Source organism: Dioscorea cayenensis, chromosome 6 (genome assembly GCF_009730915.1).
Source record: "Dioscorea cayenensis subsp. rotundata cultivar TDr96_F1 chromosome 6, TDr96_F1_v2_PseudoChromosome.rev07_lg8_w22 25.fasta, whole genome shotgun sequence".
Classification (NCBI taxonomy): Eukaryota; Viridiplantae; Streptophyta; class Magnoliopsida; order Dioscoreales; family Dioscoreaceae; genus Dioscorea; species Dioscorea cayenensis.
Window position 1 is genome coordinate 18,429,259 of NC_052476.1, and position 12,449 is coordinate 18,441,707.

Consider the following 12,449-nt stretch of genomic DNA (forward strand, 5'->3'; position numbering starts at 1 on the left):
TCAATCAATGCTTTGGAAGTCCGCAAGAACGGTCTCCCAAGTATCAAGGATACATCCGCATCCTCATCGACATCTACCACTATGAAGTCAACCGGAAAAATGTACTTGTCCACCTTGACAAGCACGTCTTCAATGATACCTCTCGGATGTCGCACCGTTCCGTCCGCCAATTGTAAAGTCATCCGAGTAGGCCTAGGCTCTCCCAAGCCTAGCTTTTGGAAGAAAGTGTATTGCATGATGTTGATACTTGCCCCTGAATCCGCAAATGCCATTTCCTCACCTAAGTTGCCGATGTTACATGGAATGATGAAGCTTCAAGGGTCTTTATTCTTGTTCGGCATGTTCTTTTGCAGCACCGCCGAGCATGAAGCATCTAGCACCACTGAAGCACTCTCCTCCAACTTTCTCTTGTTAGTCAACAAGTCTTTCAGGAACTTCGCATACTTAGGCATTTGAGCTAATGCCTCTACAAAAGGAATGTTGATGTGGAGTTGCTTGAATAAACTCAGGAACTTCTTATACTGTTCATCCCCTTGGTCATTCTTCAATCTAGAGGGATAAAGGATTCTTGGCTTGAAAGGTGGGGATGCACCCTCTTTCTCTTTCTTTGCTCCGTCCTCAACCTCTACAACCTCAGGTGCGTGTTCTTTCGGCTTCTCACTCGGAAGCCTCCCTTCAACCTCATGACCACTTCTCAAAGTGATCGCCTTCACATGTTCTCTAAGGTTGGTTTCCGTATTGCTTGGTAAACTTCCATGTGGCTTTTCGGAGAGAGACTTCGCAATTTGAGCCACCTGATTTTCAAGGTTGTGCAAAGAGGCGGTGTGGTTGCGAAGTGTAGCCTCAACTGATTCAAACCGTGTATTTGCAGATTGAACAAATCTGGCCAAGTACTTCTCTAAATCCGTCATTCGGGTTTCCAAGCCTGAAATTCTGTTTTCCACTTGAGGGGCTTGTTGTTGGAAACCCGGTGGCCCCATGGCCTTTTGTGGTCCTTGATTACTCCATGAAAAGTTAGGATGATTCTTCCAACCTGAATTGTAAGTATTGCTATATGGGTTCCCTTGAGGTCTCATGCCATTACCTACAAAGTCAACGTTTTCCACTGAAGAAACATCACCAATAACGATCGGGCAATCGGAGGGAGCATATCCACCACCACAACCGGTGCAATAGGTCACGGCCGCAACTCTATTCGAAGCTATGAGATCTAGCTTCTTACTAAGACTCTCTACTTGCGCCGCTAATGAGGTTACCGCATCAATTTCATGGAGACCGGCCACCTTTTTCTTCTCCCTAGCATTCCATTGATAGTTATTTAACCCCATTTCCTCAATTAATTGACGAGCCTCATCGGGGGTTTTGCTACCTAAGGTACCTCCTGCTGCTGCATCCAAGAGTTGCCTTGTACTCGGGTTCAAACCATTATAGAAGGTTTGAATAATTATCTACTCCGGGAATCCGTGTTGCGGACACTTTCTCAGGAGCTCCTTGAACCTTTCCCATATCTCGAATAGAGACTCCAATTCCAACTGAACAAAGGACGAGATCTCATTCCTAAGCTTTGCTGATTTTCCGGGAGGAAAATAACGGGCTAGAAAAGCTTCTACCATCTCCTCCCATGTAGTAATTGATGTTCTAGGTAATGAGTGTTTCCACTTCTTCGCTCTCCCCTTCAAGGAAAATGGGAAGGCTCTCAATTTGATGGCATCATCCGTCACCCCATTTATCTTTAGCATATCGCACACCTCGAGAAAGCTCTCTATGTGACTGTTTGGATCCTCATAGGCCAAACCGTTGAATTGTGCGGATCACTGCAGAGATATGGATGAATGCCGGCTTTAGCTCAAGTTCGAAGTAGTAATCGGGGACGCACAATACTTGATTGTGTCCCCAACACTAAAGGTCTGGCATAGTCGGCTAGAGTTCGCTGTTGCTCATTCTGTTCTGCCATGTTTTCAGATTCCTCTCCTTCCAAATCACTGAATTATCGTCGTTCTTGCACAGGTTCTTTCCCTTTTTCTTCTAAGTGTACGTTCAAGCACAGGGTCTCCTTCAATCAATATTGATGGATTCCCTCGGGTTATAACCTGGAGCTGCACCAAAAAGAAAGAAAAAGAAAATCAGAACGATGATAGAATAAGAAGATATGAAATAGAATGTGTGGGGAAATAGCTAAGAAAACAAAGTGCAAAGTATCTCTAAACGCCTACTCCCTGGCAACGGCGCCAAAAACTTGACAAGGTCCCCTTGCGTATATCCCGCAAGTGCACGGGTTTGTCGAAGTAATTATCCCGAGTGAACGGGTATCGAATCCACAGGGAGTAAGGAATAAAAATACTTAATTAGGTTCTTAGCTATGTAAAAGATCAATGATGATGAGTGTGATAATGATTCAATTCTCAACAATAAAAGCAACAAGTAATAGAGCAAAAGTAAAGAAGGGGATAAGGCAATCGATAAAGATGGTTTACCCGGATAATGCTCCGCCTAGGAAATTGTTTCAAGTGCAAGAACCCTCTATTATGCTTCCTAATCAATGCAATGGTGAGTCGTGAAAATCCTTAATTACATAGTCCCAAATCTAAGGTCAACTATGCCTAACTCTATACATGTCCCGGAGGAGAAATTGAACAATCTCAACACCTCGCACTCGCATAGAGTTGCAATGAGCTCTAGGGATTCCAAGTGATAAATCTCTTCCTTATTATAGCCTAACCCTTTGGTCCAGGTGGAAGGTCCCTAACCACAATTGAGCCCTATATACTAAGATCACCTCAACTCTTCACTCCGTTGCACTCGCAACTAAGCCCCAGTGGAAGTTCATCCCTTAGACCATTCACTCTATTATGACCGCAAAGAACTCGAGGAACGGAGGTAGAATCTATCACGCCGGACGGGAAAGGGGACGCTCTTGTACCTCTCGACTCACCCTCTCAACCCTCTCCAACCTAGTTTTGTCTAACGCTCGTGGTGTGTCACTCACTCACAAGGTTACCAACACGAACTCTCAACCCTAGTGTCACTCTAGGGGAAATGTTCATACAATCAAGCATTCAAGGTTGGAACTCACAATAAACATCAATTTATTGAAAGCATAATAAAGAGGTTCAAAGAAACAAATACATTCTAGGGTTCACAATACCCGAGTACCCACTAGGGGTTTAGCTCTCCATGGAGCTAAGTACAATCAAAGAAATAGAATGTAAAAGCAATGAATCCATAAAGAAACCCCTCGATAGTCGTGTCGATGGTCTTGTGGAAAGTCCTCTACTTGTCGTCCAAGGATTCCCTCGTCCGATATAGGATACGCCTCGATGGAAGCTCCCCTACCAACCTTCTTCCTAAGGAATGACGATGTCAAAGCCATAGAACCTCTATAAAACCTTGGCCAATACTCCTCGAAACCCTAGCCGAAGCCCTCTCTCAAGTTGGCGAAAAGATGGAGAAAAGAATACCAAAATCGGGGCTGAATCGGTTTTAAATAGGGTTGGAATCGGGCGACTACACGGGAGTGGATGCTCCACATGAGCGTGGATAATTTAAACACGCCCATGTGGATTCTCTGTTTCTCTAGTTTCTTGGCCGGTTGTGAGCAGTGCTGCTACAGTATATGATACAGTGCTCTGCTGCAGTATTCGACCTGAATAGCTTCCCAATTCCATACTTTCATCGGGGTAACGCAAACGGGCACACGTTCACGTCGTGAATCACTTGTTTCTTCAATGATATATATATTGCTGGAGCTCTTGTTCTTATATGCATAAGACGGAATGCTCGAGTGTGACTGCCTTTGTGCCCCTCCAAATGGATGTGCTCACTCGAATGAGAGGAGGTTGGCACACACTCTAGCATCTCACACCTGTCCTATGTCTTCGCGTTTGAACCTTAGCAAGATCTCCTCCAAAATAGGTGCATTATGATCCACATTGGCCTATTTCCTTCATACTCAGCCTCACAACCATACCTGCATAAAAGTGACATAAAAACACACATATTAATGTAAAAACCCGAGAAAAATAATGCTCAACATAAGGAATTAACACTTCGCATTCATATCGCACAAGCACTTATCACTCAACCGATAAATGATATGCTTTTCCATAGACTAAATGGAGAGGTGAGGTTCCCAAAGGTGTCTTGTAGGCTGTCCTATAAGCCCAAACGGCATTATCTAATTTTTCAAACCAATCTTTCCTACTAATGGTTACTGTTTTTCTAGGATTCATTTTAATTCATGATTAGTGACCTCTGCTTGGCCACTAGTTTGAGGGTGATAAGGAATAGCTACTCTATGGGTAACACCATATTTTTAAAGGACCCTTTCTAGTTGCATATTACAAAAATGTGTGGCCCTATCACTAATGATCACGCTAGGTGCCCCAAACTAGGAGAATAATCTTTTTAGAAATCGGAACACAACCCTAGCATTATTAGAGGGTAAGGCTTGAGCTTCAACCCATCTCAAAACATAGTCTACCGTGACCAAGATATATTTATTGCCATAAGAACTAGGAAAGGGGCCCATAAAGTCGATGCCCAAACATCAAAGATTTCACAATTAATAATAGGATTCTAAGGCATTTCAAAGTAGCGGGAAATGTTACCTGTTCATTGGCAATTGTCACAACATTGAATGTATCTTTGTACATCATGAAAAATAGTTGGCCAAAAAAAAACTAGCTTCGAGCACTTTCACCGCGGTTTTGTTTACACTATAATACCCTCCTGTGGGTCCCGAATGACATTGCCTTATGATCTCCCATCCTTCTTTGTGCGAGACACACCGTCAGGTAACCTGATTTGTACAGACTCAAAACAAGTACAGATCATCCCATATATAATGCTTCAGTACATCAGCAAAGAATTTCCTTTTAAGATGTGAGGTTATATTCTTGGGAATGACCCAAGCTATGAGATAACCATGGTGTATCAACCTTACCCAAGATCAAATAAATATGCTCTTAAGGGAAAGTATCGTTGATTTCCATTCCTTCTCAAAATTCCTCCCTTTGGTGCTGAAGTCATGACAAGTGATCAACTACTAAAATCTCCAAGTCTTACTTATCCTTGATTTCTACATCAAGTTCCTGCAAAAGTAAAACCCAAGAATCAGTCATGGTTTTCCATCAGTTTTGCTAAACAGATAACAGAGTGTAGAATGGTTTATGAAAACTATGACTTTAGACAAAATAAGATAGGGACAAAATTTCTCAAATGCAAACACAACAGCTAGTAACTCCATCTCGGTGGTGGTATAATTTTCCTGTGCATCATTCAAAGTTTTACTAGCATAGTATATAGGTTGAAAGTGCTTATCCCTTCTTTATCCTAAAACCGCACCAACTGCGTGATCGCTTGCATCGCACATAATTTCAAAGGGAAGATTCCAATCATGGGCTATAATAATCGGTGCATTCACTAGTTTCTTCTTGACTGTCTCAAATGCCAATAGTTATTACGTGGAAAATACGAAGGGCGTGTTCTTCTCAAGAAGCTTAGTGAAAGGTCAGGTTATCTTTGAAAAAGTTTTTAATGAAACGCTGGTAAAAACCTGCATGCCCAAGGAAATTCCGCATGGCTTTTACTGAGGATGGAGATGGGAGTTTCTCGATGGTTTTGATCTTCACTCGATCAACTTCTATCCCGAGTTGAGATATCTTATGACCGAAGACTATTCCTTCACGAACTATAAAATGGCATTTCTCCCAATTTAGAACCAAACTTGTTTCCTCACACCTCTGTAGGACATTCTTCAAATTTTGCAAACAATGTTTAAAGGATTCTCCGAAGACCGAAATTTATCCATAAACACTTCCATGATATCTTCAATAAGATCATGGAATATGGCAGTCATACAGCGCTAGAAGGTGGTGGGTGCATTGCACAACCCAAAGGGCATCTGTCTATATGTGAACATACTGAAAAGGTATGTGAAGGTACTCTTGATCCTCTGGGTTGATAGGAATCTAAAAATATCCTGACAACCCATCCAAGAAACAACAAAACATATGCCCGGATAGTCGTTCCAACATATGGTCAATAAACGAAAGAGGAAAATAATCCTTTCTCATGGCATCAACCAACAGGGTATAATCGATGCAAACTCTTCATCCTATAACAGTGCACGTAGAGATCAGTTCATTCCTCTCATTAGTGATAATTGCCATTCCTCCCTTCTTGGTTACAACTTGAACGGGACTAACCCATGTATAGTCAAAAATTGGATAAAGTACTCCGGTATCCAGTAACTTGATCACCTCAATTTACACCACCTCCTTCATGTTTAGATTTAATCTCCTTTGAAGTTGAACAACTAGTTTGAAATTCTCCTCCATTAGGATCTTATGGGTACAAAATGAAGGATTTATGCCCTTAATGTCAGCGATCTTCCATGCAAGTACCCCTTGATGTTCTTTGAGAACTTCAACCAACCTCTTCTTTTGGTCAGAAGATAAGTGGGTTGAGATGATAACTAGGAGTTTAGAATTCTCAGCCAAAACATGTGTACTCTAAATGCTCTGGTAGCTTCTTCAATTCAAGTTCGGGGGGTTCTTCGATTGAGGTTTTTAGTTTCTCATTCTAAACACCCAGTTTCTCCTCAATGTCTAGTTGCTCCAACACTATTGATTACAGTACAATATCATTCTCTTGATGTTCCTCTTCATTTTCTGCTGATACTAACATCACACTCTAAATCCCTGAAAATGATGAAACTCTGAAATCCCCCTCTTGTTGCTCTCCCAAAGAACCTACAAAGTGATCTAATGCTTCTTTTAAAGTTTGTTTGCTCAATTCTGAATTTGCTTCGATTCAAATTTAAACAATTGGCCAAATAACTTTGTCATTGTATCCTCCTCACTGTTTTTTGCATAGTAATCATTCTTCTCCCAGTAAGTTAAGTGGACAAGATTGTCCATCCTTATGTTCATAACTACCAACTAGATAATCAATGCGTGAGTCATTTTTAGAAGAGTAACCTAAAAATGATTAGCAAATGAAAAGTGTAAATAAATATTACTAATGTAAAGAGAATTAAAATTGGAATTAATTAGAAAGAAAATGGCTAAAGCAATTAATGTTCAAGTGTTCCTAATATATCTAATTTCCCCCGGTAATGGCAAATGTACATGTTAAATACTAGTAATAACTCTAAACCCAAAAAATATCCTAAATAATCGAATGTTGTGTGTTTGAACAAAAGAAAACAAATATAAGAAAATATGAGAAATAATAGGAGAGAAATCAAGGAAAGGAAATGATGTCTGGTCATAGCATCCCTCTAAGGTTATGAAGTACAGGACAAAGGTTGTCTAAACATGCAATCCTATTTGAAAGGAAAGGTTTCCAGAATTATACTAAACCCTGATTTCAATAATCCCCAAACCCGACCTGACCCGATTCGATCCGACCTGAGTTTGATGAAAGAAAACCCAGTTTGACCAGGTTTCGGGTCAGATTTAGGTAAAACCCAATTAATATAAAGCGGGTGCGGGTGCGGGAATCCTGATACCCGACCCAAACCCAAACCCGAACCCAACCCAAAATTCAATTAACAAATATACCCAATTATATATATTCAATTTTTTTGTTAGGAATTTTTAAATTCCTACTCTATGGTGTTGAATTTGTCTATTTTGTGTTGCTTTGAATGTTTATTTTCAATTCCAACTCTATGTTGTTCATTCAAAAAAAAACTATGATTTTGGATTGACATTTTTAATTTTTACTTGGTATTTTAATTTTATTTTAAATATTTTAAAATAGGGTCACGGCGGGACGAGTATCCTCATGGGTACCCGATTACCCGTCGGGTGCAGGTGTGGGTTGGGGTTTTAAAAACCCATCGGGTTCGGGTTTGAGTTCGGGTATGGGGCGGGGAGTAGTGGGTACGGGTGCATGTATGGCAAAACCAGCACCTAACTCAACCGATTGCCATCCTTATGTAGAGCTGATACATACATCCACACAATCGCATTAACACTCTATGAAACATTATTGTGGGCTAATAACAATCTCTTAAATAAATAATCTCCCCCCAAAGAGAGAGATTGCCCCTAATCCGCATACAGAGCAGAAATGTGATTTCCCCTAAAATCCATTACACATGATTGGAAAGAGCATAGAGATTATCACTAACCCACTCAGAAGGATTGCATGAGACAAAATCTCCAAAGTACCCTACCTAGAGATGTACTCACTATCCTTTTGAATTGTTGTAAGTCTATTATGCTAGGTGGGAATTTCTTCTCATCACGTAGCAATACAAAATATGATAACTTGGGCTTTCGCCTCATTATTAATCAAGCATTCAACCACACAATTTGACTCAAATAGATATGATTGCAATTAAGAAAATAATTAAATCATCAAAGATTTAGCAACCAATGTCAAAAGTATAAACCTTAGAGTTCAACTATGCTCAAGCATGTACAAATTATTCATCCATTATTGGAGGGCAAGCATCCAAGATACAAATAATAGGAGAAAACATGAAAGCCATGAAAACTAACATGTCCGTATATGCGTGTAAACCGCAAGTGCACGGGTGTCGAAGTAATAATCCCATATGAGTGGGTATCGTATCCACAGATAGTAGAGAATAAAGACACTTAAGTTGTTTCTTAACTAATGTGGAAGATAAATAGTGACAAGTGTGACAAAATATGAAATAACAAAAATAAAAACAACAAGATAGAAGGCACAAGTAAAGGAGAAGGTAAGGCAATCGATAAAGATGGGGTACCCGGATATTGATCCGCCTAGGACAATCGTTTCAAGTACAAGAACCCTCTATTATACTTCCTAATTAATGCAACAATGAGTCGTGGAAATCCTTAATTACATGATATCAAATCTAAGGTCAACCATGCCTAACTCTATACATGTCCCGGAGGAAAGATTGAATAACCTCTCAACCTCGCACTCGCATAGAATTGCAATGAGCTCTAGGGATTCCAAGTGATAAACCATATTCCTATGTATAGACCTAACACTTTGGTCCAGGTGAAAGATCCCTAGCCACAATTAAGCCCTAGGTGCTAACATCACTTCAACGCTTCACTCCGTTACACTCGCAACTAAGCCCAAGCGGAAGGTCATCACTTAGCCCATTCACTCTACTATGGCTGCAAAGAACTCTTGGAACGTGGAGGTAGGATAGATCACACCGGAGGGGAAAGGGGACGCTCCGCTACCTCTCGACTCACCTTCTCAACCCTCTCCAATCTAGCTTTGTCTAACTCTCATGGTGTGTCACTCACTCACAAGAGTTACCAAGAAAAACTCTCAACCCTAGTGTCACTCTAGGGGAGTATTCATATAATCAAGTCTCCAAGATTAGAACTCACAATAAACGTCAATTAATTGAAAGCATAATAAAGAGGTTCGATGAAACGAATATATCCTAGGGTTCACAAATACCCAAGTACCCACTAGGGGTTTAGCTCTCCATGGAGCTAGATACAATCAATGAAATCGAATGTAGGAGCCGTAGAACCTCTCCAAAGCCCTAGCCAATATCTCTCAAAACCCTAGCCGCCGTCCTCTCTCAAGTTGGGGAAAAGATGGAGAAAAGAATGCTGAAATTGGGAATCCACACTCCCATGTGGGCGCCCCTGTGGATTTTTCACACGGGCGTGTGGAATCTCTATTTTCCTGTTTTCTCAGCCGGCTGTAAACATTACTGCTACAGTACTTTGCTACAATGTTTCCTATAGTACCCTTCTACAGTACCGGCCTGAAATACTCTCAAATCCATACTTTCATCAAGATAACGCAAACGGGCACACGTTTACGTCATGGATCGCCTTGCTTCTTCAATAACGGACATGTTGGTGGAAATCTTGTTCTATATGCACAAGTCGGAATGCTTGAATATGACTGCCCTTGTGCCCCTCCAAATAGTTGTACTAACTCAAGTACGAGGAGGTTGGCACACATTCCTGCATCTGGAACCCAACCTATGCCTTCGCGTTTGAACCTTTAGCAAGATTTCCTCCAAAATTAGTGCATTACGACCCAAATTGGCTTCTTTCTCTCATAATCAGCCAAACAACCCTACCTGCATGAAAGTAACATAAATACACCCATATTAGCGTTAAAACCCGAGAAAAGTAATGCTCAACACAAGGAAAGAACACTTCATATTCTTATCACACAAGCACTTATCAAACTCCCCCACACTTAAGCTTTTGCTTGTCCTCAAGCAAAGATTAAAACATTATATGCATAGATGATGGAAACATTGGAAGTGCTTGGCCTTATGTTCACCAAAGCATACAAAGAGTGCATTCTACAAGTACGGGAAATTTCAACACTAAATACGAAAAATCAATGCTCTAGCTAAAAACTTGAATCAAAAAGGACGACAAACCCGAAATCGTGTAATTGTGTGAACTCACTCAAGTCAACCCAAAGTATACTCATCAAAGTTCTACGTACAAGGGACTTATTTATATACAAAAGGTAATAAAAATTCAAAAAGGGTAGTAGCTTCACACATCCTCTAAGATAGCCCTTTCCAAAGTGGCCGCTAAGGTGGCTTACACACTTTCGAGGTGGTAGCTTTCACACATCCCATGAGATAGCTTTTTCTCTCATTAGGGCATAACTAGTATCCGACTTATGAGAGTAGCTTCATACATCATAGGTGGTAGCTCTTTCCACCCAACAAGCACAAATAAACAACAAAACTATTTTGTTCTGTCTTTTCATTTTTCCATTTTTTTCAGAATTAACACAAGAAAAAACTATAACTAGTCCCTTATACATCAAACATGAGTTTCCAAAATATTTCAAAGAGTGAGTAATACAACAAGTGTCAATCGGGCAAAAATTCCTAGAAATTCAAGCAAAAACTAGAGCATGAAAACATTCAATGTTAAAAATTCTCCTAAACTCAAGAATACAATCAATGCAACTAAGGTGAACTGTCATTGGCTATGTGAGCATGTATATCAATCAAAACTACTATAAAAGATATGCGTGCACTATGAAACTTCCCCCCTCCTCCCACACTTAAGTTGTACATTGTCCCCAATGTACACATGCAAGCTCATTCATAATGTGAATCAATTAAATTCAGATGTGGGAGAAGCAATCAAAACAATACTCCCCTAACTCCTAGTGTTGCATTTGATGGAGCTAAGTCCTTGGGAATGTTGTTCCAACGGGTTGTGGAGCTCACACGGCCAAGTGCCGAAACATCGTGGTCGTGCCCATGACAAAATCTCAATTCCCATGATGACAAGACCATCTGCATGCATACACGAGTGGGTTCAATGAAGCTCAATAAAAATAAAACAACTCGAGTATATAAAAGATGAAGCAATGAATACAACTCGAGACAGCAAAATAAAAGATAAACTCAGAAGGAGAGTCCTTTCTGAGTGTACAAGTCCAAAATAAAGTGCGGAAGTAAAAGACGAGGAAAATAAAATCAAGTGTTGATGTCGTCCTCTGGCTCTGCTGCTGCTGCTACTGCTACTGCTGATGAAGTACATGGTGGGTCAACTTGTGCTGGAATAGGGGATGGAGGTGCCGGAGATGCCGAGGGGGCCTGATAAGTCCTCGACCACAGGAAAAATAACGAGCCGATGTTTTGCTCTAAGATCTACTGTAATGTGTCAAAACGTGCCACAAACTCTGTATACTGTGCGGCCTGCACAGCCCTAATATCGGCAATCTCACCTCGGGCCTCTGCTACCTCTGTCCGTATCACCCCCACAGTGCTCTCGAGCCTCTCAAAGTGATCCTAGGCTTGAGATGGTGAAAACATGCGCACGGGGGGTGGGTCCTCTGTCACCGGAGGTGCCTCGGTCTCCATAGGTGCTGACTGAGGCTCGGGGGCAGGCTAGGAAGCCTCGACATCATCACCTCCTCCTTGGCTATCTCTGGGGCCGGTAGAACTAGAGCATAAACCCCCGTGCGAACCCTGCAAACCATGCCCATCAATCTCATTGTCTCCAGGCTCAAGGGCGCAGGTATACTCGTCTTCTAGGCCCCGTGAATCACGCCCAAGAGACCCATGCCCAGAACTAGTCTTGTAATGTAAGGGCCCGAGAAGATCGTTCCCAATCTAGCATAGCGGCCCTGATGTCGAATGTACTCAGCGACGATGTGCCCTAGATGGATCGGTATGCGCTGCATCATCGAATACAAGTACAGAAGCTACTGCCAGCTCAGAACACCAATGCTATTACCATGGTCATTCACCGACCTGCTTATGTTGGCATGTAGATATCAACACGCAGGTCGGGAAAGGCACGTGGCCTTGGACACCCCTGGCTCAAACTGGCCCTAACCACATAATGCTCTGTAAGCTCTCTATGGGGTCAGGGCTCCAGGATAATCAGTCTGTAACTGAGAGTACTCCTCAGTGTCTGTAAATGCCTCCTCGTACAAGCCGAGCTGAACTAAAAACTGAGTGATACTCAGACTATAGTGAT

At 41.5% G+C, this 12,449-nt stretch overlaps 1 non-coding gene across 1 annotated transcript; it reads left to right on the plus strand.

Moving 5' to 3' along the window:
- The first annotated feature begins 1,458 nt into the window (after positions 1-1,458).
- LOC120264071 lies at positions 1,459-1,565 on the plus strand. Its single transcript, XR_005537251.1, has one exon. It is a non-coding gene; the product is annotated as a small nucleolar RNA R71 (small nucleolar RNA).
- The last annotated feature ends 10,884 nt before the right edge of the window (positions 1,566-12,449 follow it).